We start from the raw sequence: 8865 nt of genomic DNA, 5'->3' as shown, positions 1-8865 counted from the left end.
CAACCATCCACGAGTCTGCGAGAAGCTCCAGAGTCATGGCCCTAAGAGGGGGCCGCAAAAAGGAAACTCCCTTGCCACTTGAGTTAGCTGCATTCCAGAATCTGGTTGCAGCATGCAATAAACAGTCAGCAACCAAAAACCAATAGCAGTTTGTAAAAAAAATGGAATCCATTCCCACAGTTGCTCTACCAACTGAAGAACCCTGCAAAGTGGCATTAAACCTAGCAGAACGAGGGCTTATTGGCTAGTTCACAGGCTTATGGCCCTCGCCTAAAGCAGTAGAAGCTTGGGTGTAAAGGAGCTGGCATTCACTATTCAAAGAAGGAATAAAAAGTCATTTCGTTGGCAAATACTTCTTTGTATTCACAGTTGAAGCAAAAGAAGACAGGAACCTCATATTCAGAAACGGCCCATATTTCATGGGGCCTCAAGGTCTCTATCTGAATCAATGGACTCCAGACTTCGACCTGACTCAGGATGTGCCCTCAGCCGTTCCGGTCTGGGTGCGATTTCCCCACCTACCTCTGCACTGCTAGAACCCTAAATCCTTAGAAACCATAGGCAACAAGCTAGGCAAATACATCGACTGAGTAGAAAGAAGAGATCAGTACTCCTGTGTGAGAATTTGTGTAGAAGTAGACTTGGAGGAAGGTCTCCCTGAAGCCATTAAACTCATGATGGCGGACGGGACAGACATACAAGTCCTAGACTACGAGCAAATCCTATTTAAATGCTGGCACTGCAATGGTTATGAGCATTTTGCCAAGCATTGCAAAAATAAATCAAAGGATGGAGCTGAGATGGAGAAAGGGGATCATTGGACTCAAGTTCAGAAATCAGGTCCAACTAAGGAGAGAAACATGAATAAAGGGAAAGTCGTATCCATTGGGAGGGTTTCTCCTCCCGAAACCCAAGCAGAAGGAAGCTCAGTCATTCCAATAACAGACATATCAACAAACCCCTTTGATATACTCAGCACACAAAAAAAACTCCAAGACCCTGCAGATAAAGAGGATGAACAGCAGGAAAATAACATGGAAGAAAACAAAAGGCAAGAGGAATCAGTCCAAATCACATCCCCAAAAGGTGCCTCTAGCTCCCCAACCTATGTAGATATGACAAGAAAGAAGACCCCTGAGATATCAGGATCCTCGAAAGATGAAACATCTGAGAGGCCCTTGAAAAGAGTGGGGAGGAAATCTCACAAAGAGGCTAGAGAAGAAGAAGCAGAGAGACAAAAAATGCAAGGCAGCCAGGCCACTATAGAGATGTCTATCGACAGAAATACTAGAACTAGGCCTCCCATCAAAAGCTGAAGCAATCAAGAGCCTATTAAAATCAGAACTTCCCAAGATCCTCATGCTCCAAGAGACTAAAATAGAAGGCGAAGCCCTTCTGGAACTCAACAAAGAAAAATGGAAAACAAAAGCTGGAAAAGCGGTAAGTGCTAGAGGTACATGCGGTGGGTTAGCCACTCTTTGGGAGTCTGACAAATTCCTGCTTGAGAGCTCCTTTCAGACACAGCACTGGATTTACACCAAACTTCAACACCTATCAAGTAAGATAAACATTGCACTCTTTAATCTCTATGTACCTGTCCTCTATGCAGAAAAGGAACAATGTTGGCAAACTCTGACTGATTTTTTGGAAGCATACTCCCTCAATAATATAATTATTTCTGAAGACTTCAATCTAATCCTAGACCCAAAGGAAAAAAGAGGAGGAACCAACAACAGGGATCGCTTCCTTCCCTTAGTGGAAAACCTAATTCAACAATGGGATTTAATGGATTTCAAGCCAAAAAAAGGACTATACACATGGACTAATAACAGAATAGGGGAGGAGCATATCTCAGCCAGGCTGGATAGATTCCTTCTTCAGAGTTCCTTCCTCTCCGAGAAGATGATCATCTCCACAAAAATTCTGCCAAAGTGGAACTCAGACCATAAACCCATCCTCCTTATGTTGGAAGAAGAAGAAAACTTGGGACCAATCCCCTTTCGGTTCTACCCTCTATGGGAAAACAGGGAAGGGTTTTTGGATACAATGAATAAGGCATGGTCCATCCATGTTCTTAGATCACCTAGTTATGTTTGGTAGCAAAAGATAAAAGCCACCAAAACAACCCTGAAGTAATGAATAAAAAGGCCCACAATCTCTCCCACTGCCCAATGAAAAGAGAGCAAAAAGCAGCTATTGGATCTCCCAATGGGCATGGAGACTCAACACATAACTAGAGTAGAAATTCATAGTGATCAAGAACACCAAATCAGCACCCTCCGAACATTTAGAGAAGAGGAAGAATATTTGAGGCTCAAGTCACACAATCTCTGGCTTGCATCTGGAGACAAAAATATAGCCTTCTTCCACAAGAAAATTCGAACCCGCCTCTCCAGAAACCACATTGTCGAGATCACCTCATCAGAAGGGACTATTCTTAAAGGCACAACTTTGATAAAAGAGGCAGCAACCTCTCATTTTAAGCAATTATTCCAAGAAGAAGGAGCGGAGGATGATGAGGAAGCTCACGACTTCCTTAAGCATGATCCAAGGATGCTTAATGAGGAGGATAATGCAACTCTCGTGAAGCCATTCACTGAACAAGAAATTAGCAATGTCATATGGAAGATGGAACCAAAGAAAGCCCCAAGACCTAATGGATTCTCAATACACTTCTATAGACTCTGTTGGGACATCATCAAGGCTGATTTGTACCGAATGATCAAAGGATTCCTAAGAAAAGCAAAAGTGGGAGGAAGCACAAACTCCACCTTCCTAACCCTAATTCCCAAAGAAGCCAACCTAGAGACATTCGACAAATTCAAACCAATCTCGCTTTGCAATGTGTCCTACAAAATACTCACTAAGTTACTTGCTAATAGAATAAAGCCTCTGCTAGACAAACTCATCTATCCCAATCAAAGAGGGTCTGTCAAAGGCAGGTATATCCTAGACAATGTGATACTGGTGTAGGAAATCATCCATTCTAGTCATAAACGCAAAGAGAAAGGTATGCTCATCAAATTGGACATGGTGATCGCCTTCGATAGGGTAAGACACTCATTCCTCCTCCAAGTTCTTTCTGCATTTGCTTTCAGCTCTGAATTTGTAAAAAAGATTAAAGCATGCATTGGAGAACCTTGGATGGCCCCTCTAGTAAATGGTAGGTCGGAAAACTACTTCAAAGCTTCAAGGGGAATCAGGCAAGGCTGCCCTCTGTCCCCCTTCTTGTATATTCTGATGGCAAACTCTCTAAGCCAAAAGCTCATAGATGAGAAGCTCAATGGGACTCTCCCTGGCATTAGGGTGATACCCAGAACAATCCCAATCAATCATGCCTTTTTCGCCGATGACTCTATCCTTATGGGAGGAGCCTCCATTAAAATAGCAAGAGCCTTCAGTGGAGTAATCCAAAGCTTTTGCAGAGTCTCTGAAGCTATGTTCAATAAGAGAAAAAGTGCAGTGTACGACTCAGCAGTAGACCAACAATCTATACTCAGGATTGCCCGAGCCCTGGGCTTCACCGAATATGCCAGTTGGGAAAACTTCAAGTATCTTGGACTACCTTTAACCTATGGTTCCACTAAGGCCCCTCATTGGATGGAAAGTATCAGCAAAATTAATGCTAAAATGATTGCTTAGGGCAGTCAGTGGCTTACCTCAGCCAGGAAGCTCACTCTAGTCATGTCAGTCCTCTCATCCCTTCCTATCTATCAGGCTTCTTTCCTTTTGGCTCCAAAAATGATCACTGAACAGTTAGAAAAGTTGATTCAAAATTTTCTATGGAAAGGAGGAAAGGGGAACCAAAAAAAATTCCATATAGTAAGCTGGGACATAGTGAAAAGGCCAATATCTGAAGGTGGACTTCAGGTAAGAGATCCTGTGTTGGCCAATCTGGTGATGGGAGGGAATATCCTCTGGAAAATCTTCTCAAACCAAAGAAACCCTGTAAGTCAAGTTCTAATTAAAAAATATATACACAGACTCTCAATAAAGAATATGGAAGAAGGAGCTTCCCACAAGGAACCACGTTGTGGAAGTTTTACAGCCAAGGTTTGAAATTCTTCAAAGAACAACCCTACAGAATTCCAGGAAATGGGAAAAGAATTAGACTGTGGGATGACAAGATCATGGGACTCCATCCCCTAAATCTTGCTCCGGAAATAACATATTTGCGTAACTAGCTCATCCAAAAAGGTATCCACAAACTTGCTAACATATGCACATGGGATTCAGCAAGGAACTGGAGTAACTTGGCCCTCCATCGCCCCCCTGATTGGATGCTCCCTCAACTCCATCAATTATTAGCAAAACTCACTGGTCTGGCTCCTGTGCATCTCCATTCGAGGGACAAGTGGGGCTGGGGGAAGTCCGAAGCTTACTCAGCTCGGCTGGGTTTTGTAGCCCTACAAGAACAACAACATCAGATCCATACTACAAAGCTTTGGTAGCATGTTTGGGACCCATTTGGTCTCCCAAAAATCAACTTCTTCTGTTGGATTCTCATGCACAGAAGGACCCTCACTAGGGACAACTTAGAGAAAAGAGGAATCATGGGTCCACACAGATGCCCTCTCTGCTGCAAGGATCAGGAAACTATCGATCACCTGTTCATAGACTGCCCCTTTTCTCAAGAGATCTGGTTGCAAGCAATTATGGGGCTCAACGCCCAAATCCCTCAACAGTCTTCAGTTGTTAGTCTTTTCGCAACTTGGAAAGAACGCTATCCTCACTCTTTGAATAACAACTCAACATGGACTAAAATCTGGAATGCAATACCAAAATATATCTGTTGGGGAATCTGGTTGGCTAGGAATGAAGCCATCTTCAACAACAGACTTCAATCCACCAACACAGTGGCTGCCAAGGCCAAAGATTTGTTGCTGGAAACTTTTGAAAATAGACCTCATAAGCCAAAAAACTCCCTTCTCCCTGAAGAGCTCAGCTGGCTAGGTGAATCCCTGATACGGGCCAGCATCAAGAAGAATAACTTCTTGTATATACATAACCCAAAGTGGCATCTTCGGATCTCTAAGGCGGAATTTAAAAAATGGTGGAAAAATCAGCGTAAAGTCACGGTTTTCTTTGATGGAGCCTCCAAAGGAAACCCAGGGATATCACAGGCAGGAGGAACAATATACTCCATAGATGGACAAAAACAATATAGCTTCAGTTGGGGCCTAGGTCAAAGCACGAACAACTAGACCAAGATCCTTTGACTGCTCAAAGAGTGTCAGCTAGCTTAGAGGAACATAGGGGAAAACCTTCAAATCTGCGGGGATTCTAAAATCCTGATTAAAATCCTTAACACGGGTGACCAACTCAATAGCTCTGCTCTAAACAAGACCCTTGAAAGAATAAGAGAGATGGTCCAAAACTTCACATCCTGCTCATTCTACCATGTCCTTTGAGCTCTGAACAAGGAAGCTAATATAATGGCTAACAAAGGATGCCTTTTAGCTCAAAGTATGGTAAAGAATGACGAAGAACCTGGAAGGCACCCAATTCCTTAACAGACAAGGAGAGCTGATCAAGGACAGAATTCCGCAGAACAAACGACAAAGAGTGGGCCACACCTCGACAGGCTATAGGTTTTCACATGGGCCAACAGTTTTTGGGTGTTTTAACAGGGCGCAAAATTGTATTGAATCAAAGGACGGTTTTGAAGGAAGCGATGTGTAGGATCTGGGCAGGGGATGATCCGACGCTCATCGCACACTAGAAAAGGTGGGGTTTTAAAGTCACGAGGAGTGGTAAGGGTTTGCATCGCATCGCTTCTGGCTGTTGAGTAGTATTTCATGAATCGGACACGATGTTCCTTAGGGCCCGACGCGTGGCTGGTCAAAACCGCCCATATCGCGCGCTCCTGTGGTGTTAAGGGTCGGACAACGAGGGACGCGATAAGCATCGAATCTGGGCGGGGGAAGATCTAATGGTTATCACACGTTGTACATGGCGAGGTATTATCCTTGTTGTGGGGTCAGGTACAGAGGTGGGATCAGGTTAAGGATCAGACAGCTAGGGACATGACAAGCGTCAGATCTGGGCGAGGTTGATCCGACGGTCATCACGCTTTGCAAAAGGAGGGTTGTTAACTATGTTGGGAGCGGTAAGCGATTTTCATCACACCGTTCTTGGCTGCTGGGAATTTTTCTACAAAAAAAACGCAATGCCACTTAATGGATGACGCGTGGTAGGACAAAACCACCCATATCGCACATTCCTGAGGTGTTAAGGGCCGGATAGAGAGGGACGTGATAAGCATCGGATGTGGACGGAGGAAGATCTGACAGTAATCGCGAAATGAACATGGTTGGGTTTTGCCTTGAAGTGGGGTCGGGTACGGATGAGAGCCTTGGTATATCGAAGGTGGGGACAAGTTATATATTAATACGATTTAATATATGCGGGTTTTGTATAATTTGGACCATGGATTAAAGTTTATTCCGGAATTAGCTTAATCCACGAAAGTACCAAAGCAACAAAAAAAGAGAGGTAATGTAAGACAGGACTCTAAGACACCAAAAGCATAGAAAAGATCTCTCAGCCATGCCAAATGCGTAAAAGTAGTAGCTAATCTCTGATACAAAAGCCAGAATATGAGGACTCTATAGAACCATAATTCTCTCCATTGACTCTAATCGAGGTTGTTTGGCATGCCCAACCTCTTCTTATAAATAAAATTCAACCGTTTCTGTTAAAAAAAAACCATGAGAACCCTGATGCAATGAGTGCTAAGTGGACTATTCAAAAATCATGAGAAATTAGTCAATTACGACTACCTCTCATGAAACTTACTTAACGCAGTTGAATCCCAAAAAAATGATATCTAATATTAATCTCTTTAAAATATTTTATATATAGATATGATCTCAAATTTAAAATCTTCATTATAATGTTAATCTATTTAAATTCTCATCGACTTATATAATTAAAAAATATATAAAATCAAAAGATTTAAATTGGACTTTTAGATTTATTTTTTCAAAAAAAATTATATCAATTTATGTTATTGTCATAATATGTTTTTTTTAATTAATAAATTTGTAATAAAAACAATATTATATTAGTTTACTTTACAAATAATATTTTTTTATGTAAAGTCAATTAAATAAATTATTATATTATTTTAAAAGAGGAAAAAATTAACATATTTTAAATTTTATTTCTAAAATTAATTAAGTAATTAGATTTTTTTCTTTAAATATATATTTGAGAAAAAGTTGTTTGGGTACAATTCAATTAGTTAATCTAAAAAATATCAAATCATTAAAACTGCAAAAATCTAAATTCAAATCTCGTTGCTGTAACCCAAGCTATAAGTAATAATGATCTGTCTAGCTACATAGTACACCCCCAAAAGAAAAATATCATATATTTGAAAAAAAAAAAAAACAACACCATAGCTAAATCCTTTAACGTAATCTTGATCCTCTAAATATTCAAGATTATCCCCTCTCATTGTTAGTGCATTCTATATTAAACTCGACGATGTATAGACTTCCACGTGGACACGTCCAACCCAGAACTCTAAGACAATCTAGACTTCTACATGAACACATCTGCCCCATTTCAGAACAACATATTCAAATGCGTGGATGAGTCCTGAATAATTTAAATGAATCCCACTCTCCGATGATATAGACGTCCACATGGACACGTCCAACCCAAAACTCTAAGACAATCTAGACTTCTACATGAATACATCTGCCCCACTACTGAACAACATATTCAAATGCGTGGATGAGTCCTGAATAATTTAAATGAATCCGGCTAAGAGGCTTTTTTATCATGTATGTCTAAACGTTTGAATGAAGTTGCAGAAGACATTAACAAAATAATTATGAGATAGCTGGATGACTCTAACATGCTTTCAGTCATCCGCCCTAAACCATACATTCTTAGATTCCTAAGATAAAAGTAACAGAAATGTAACGATAGATCCAGAAATAGATAGTACATAAACAGAGAAAAACTTGACTGAACTTTTACTTCTTACTTGTCTCCCAAATCAATATTAATGCTGACCGTGTGATTCAATTCCCTCAACATCCGCATGAAATCGGCCCAAATTCCCTATACGCTGAAACTTCTTGTATCAGTACTCGCCATTAAAGACGAAACTGCACTCTAGCAACATGCCGTTGCTAATAAGTTTTATTTTTTTAATGTCTTCCGCCATGGACGATCTCTCGTGTATTGACCATGGCAGCCTAATTTCTTCCTAGGCATTTCACTGCGCAGGATTTGGAGATGACACCGGCCACTCGAAATTGCAAAACCACCACTGCTGAATCCTCGGAGTTGGTTGACAAGTTGGATTATTTTGATTGAATTTGTAGTCGACTGTCGATCGGCTGTTGCTATCTATTCAGAGATATTTTATCGAAATGCATTAAAGTCGAATCTGACGAAGAAGCCCGGAAATTTCATCTCTGGTAGTGATTCGCTTGCGTAAAAGATATCCGTCGTTTAGGAAAAGTCGGTCAAATTAAAAATAGCGAGGTTACTGTCATGGCCGAACTAAGATTCGCTGAGGGCTACTTGTTATTTTGTACAACAATTAATTTTCCAAGATATAGAAATTGGCCGGTCTGTAGCATAATTCATGGTCCATTTAGACTTAGCTTAATCAATTGCTTCACCTGCAAGTTAAACGAGGGTCCACTGAAACTTCCCAATTAGAATCGGTTGCCTCGCCTTCAAGCTAATTCATGGTCCATTCAAGACATCACCAGCCAAATTACAATCCTTGGGGCATTCATGTTAGTTTATTGTGCATTGAAGACATCATTAAATCCTCTCATGGCAGCAAAATTTGCTAAGGCTAAATGTTGAGAGGTACATGGATGCAGCGTTATATAG

This window comes from Pinus tabuliformis, chromosome 3_1, assembly GCF_031772625.1.
Source record: "Pinus tabuliformis cultivar Carrire ecotype Pingquan chromosome 3_1, CPIR1, whole genome shotgun sequence".
NCBI classification, from domain to species: domain Eukaryota; kingdom Viridiplantae; phylum Streptophyta; class Pinopsida; order Pinales; family Pinaceae; genus Pinus; species Pinus tabuliformis.
Note: the sequence above shows the minus strand (reverse complement) of the source record.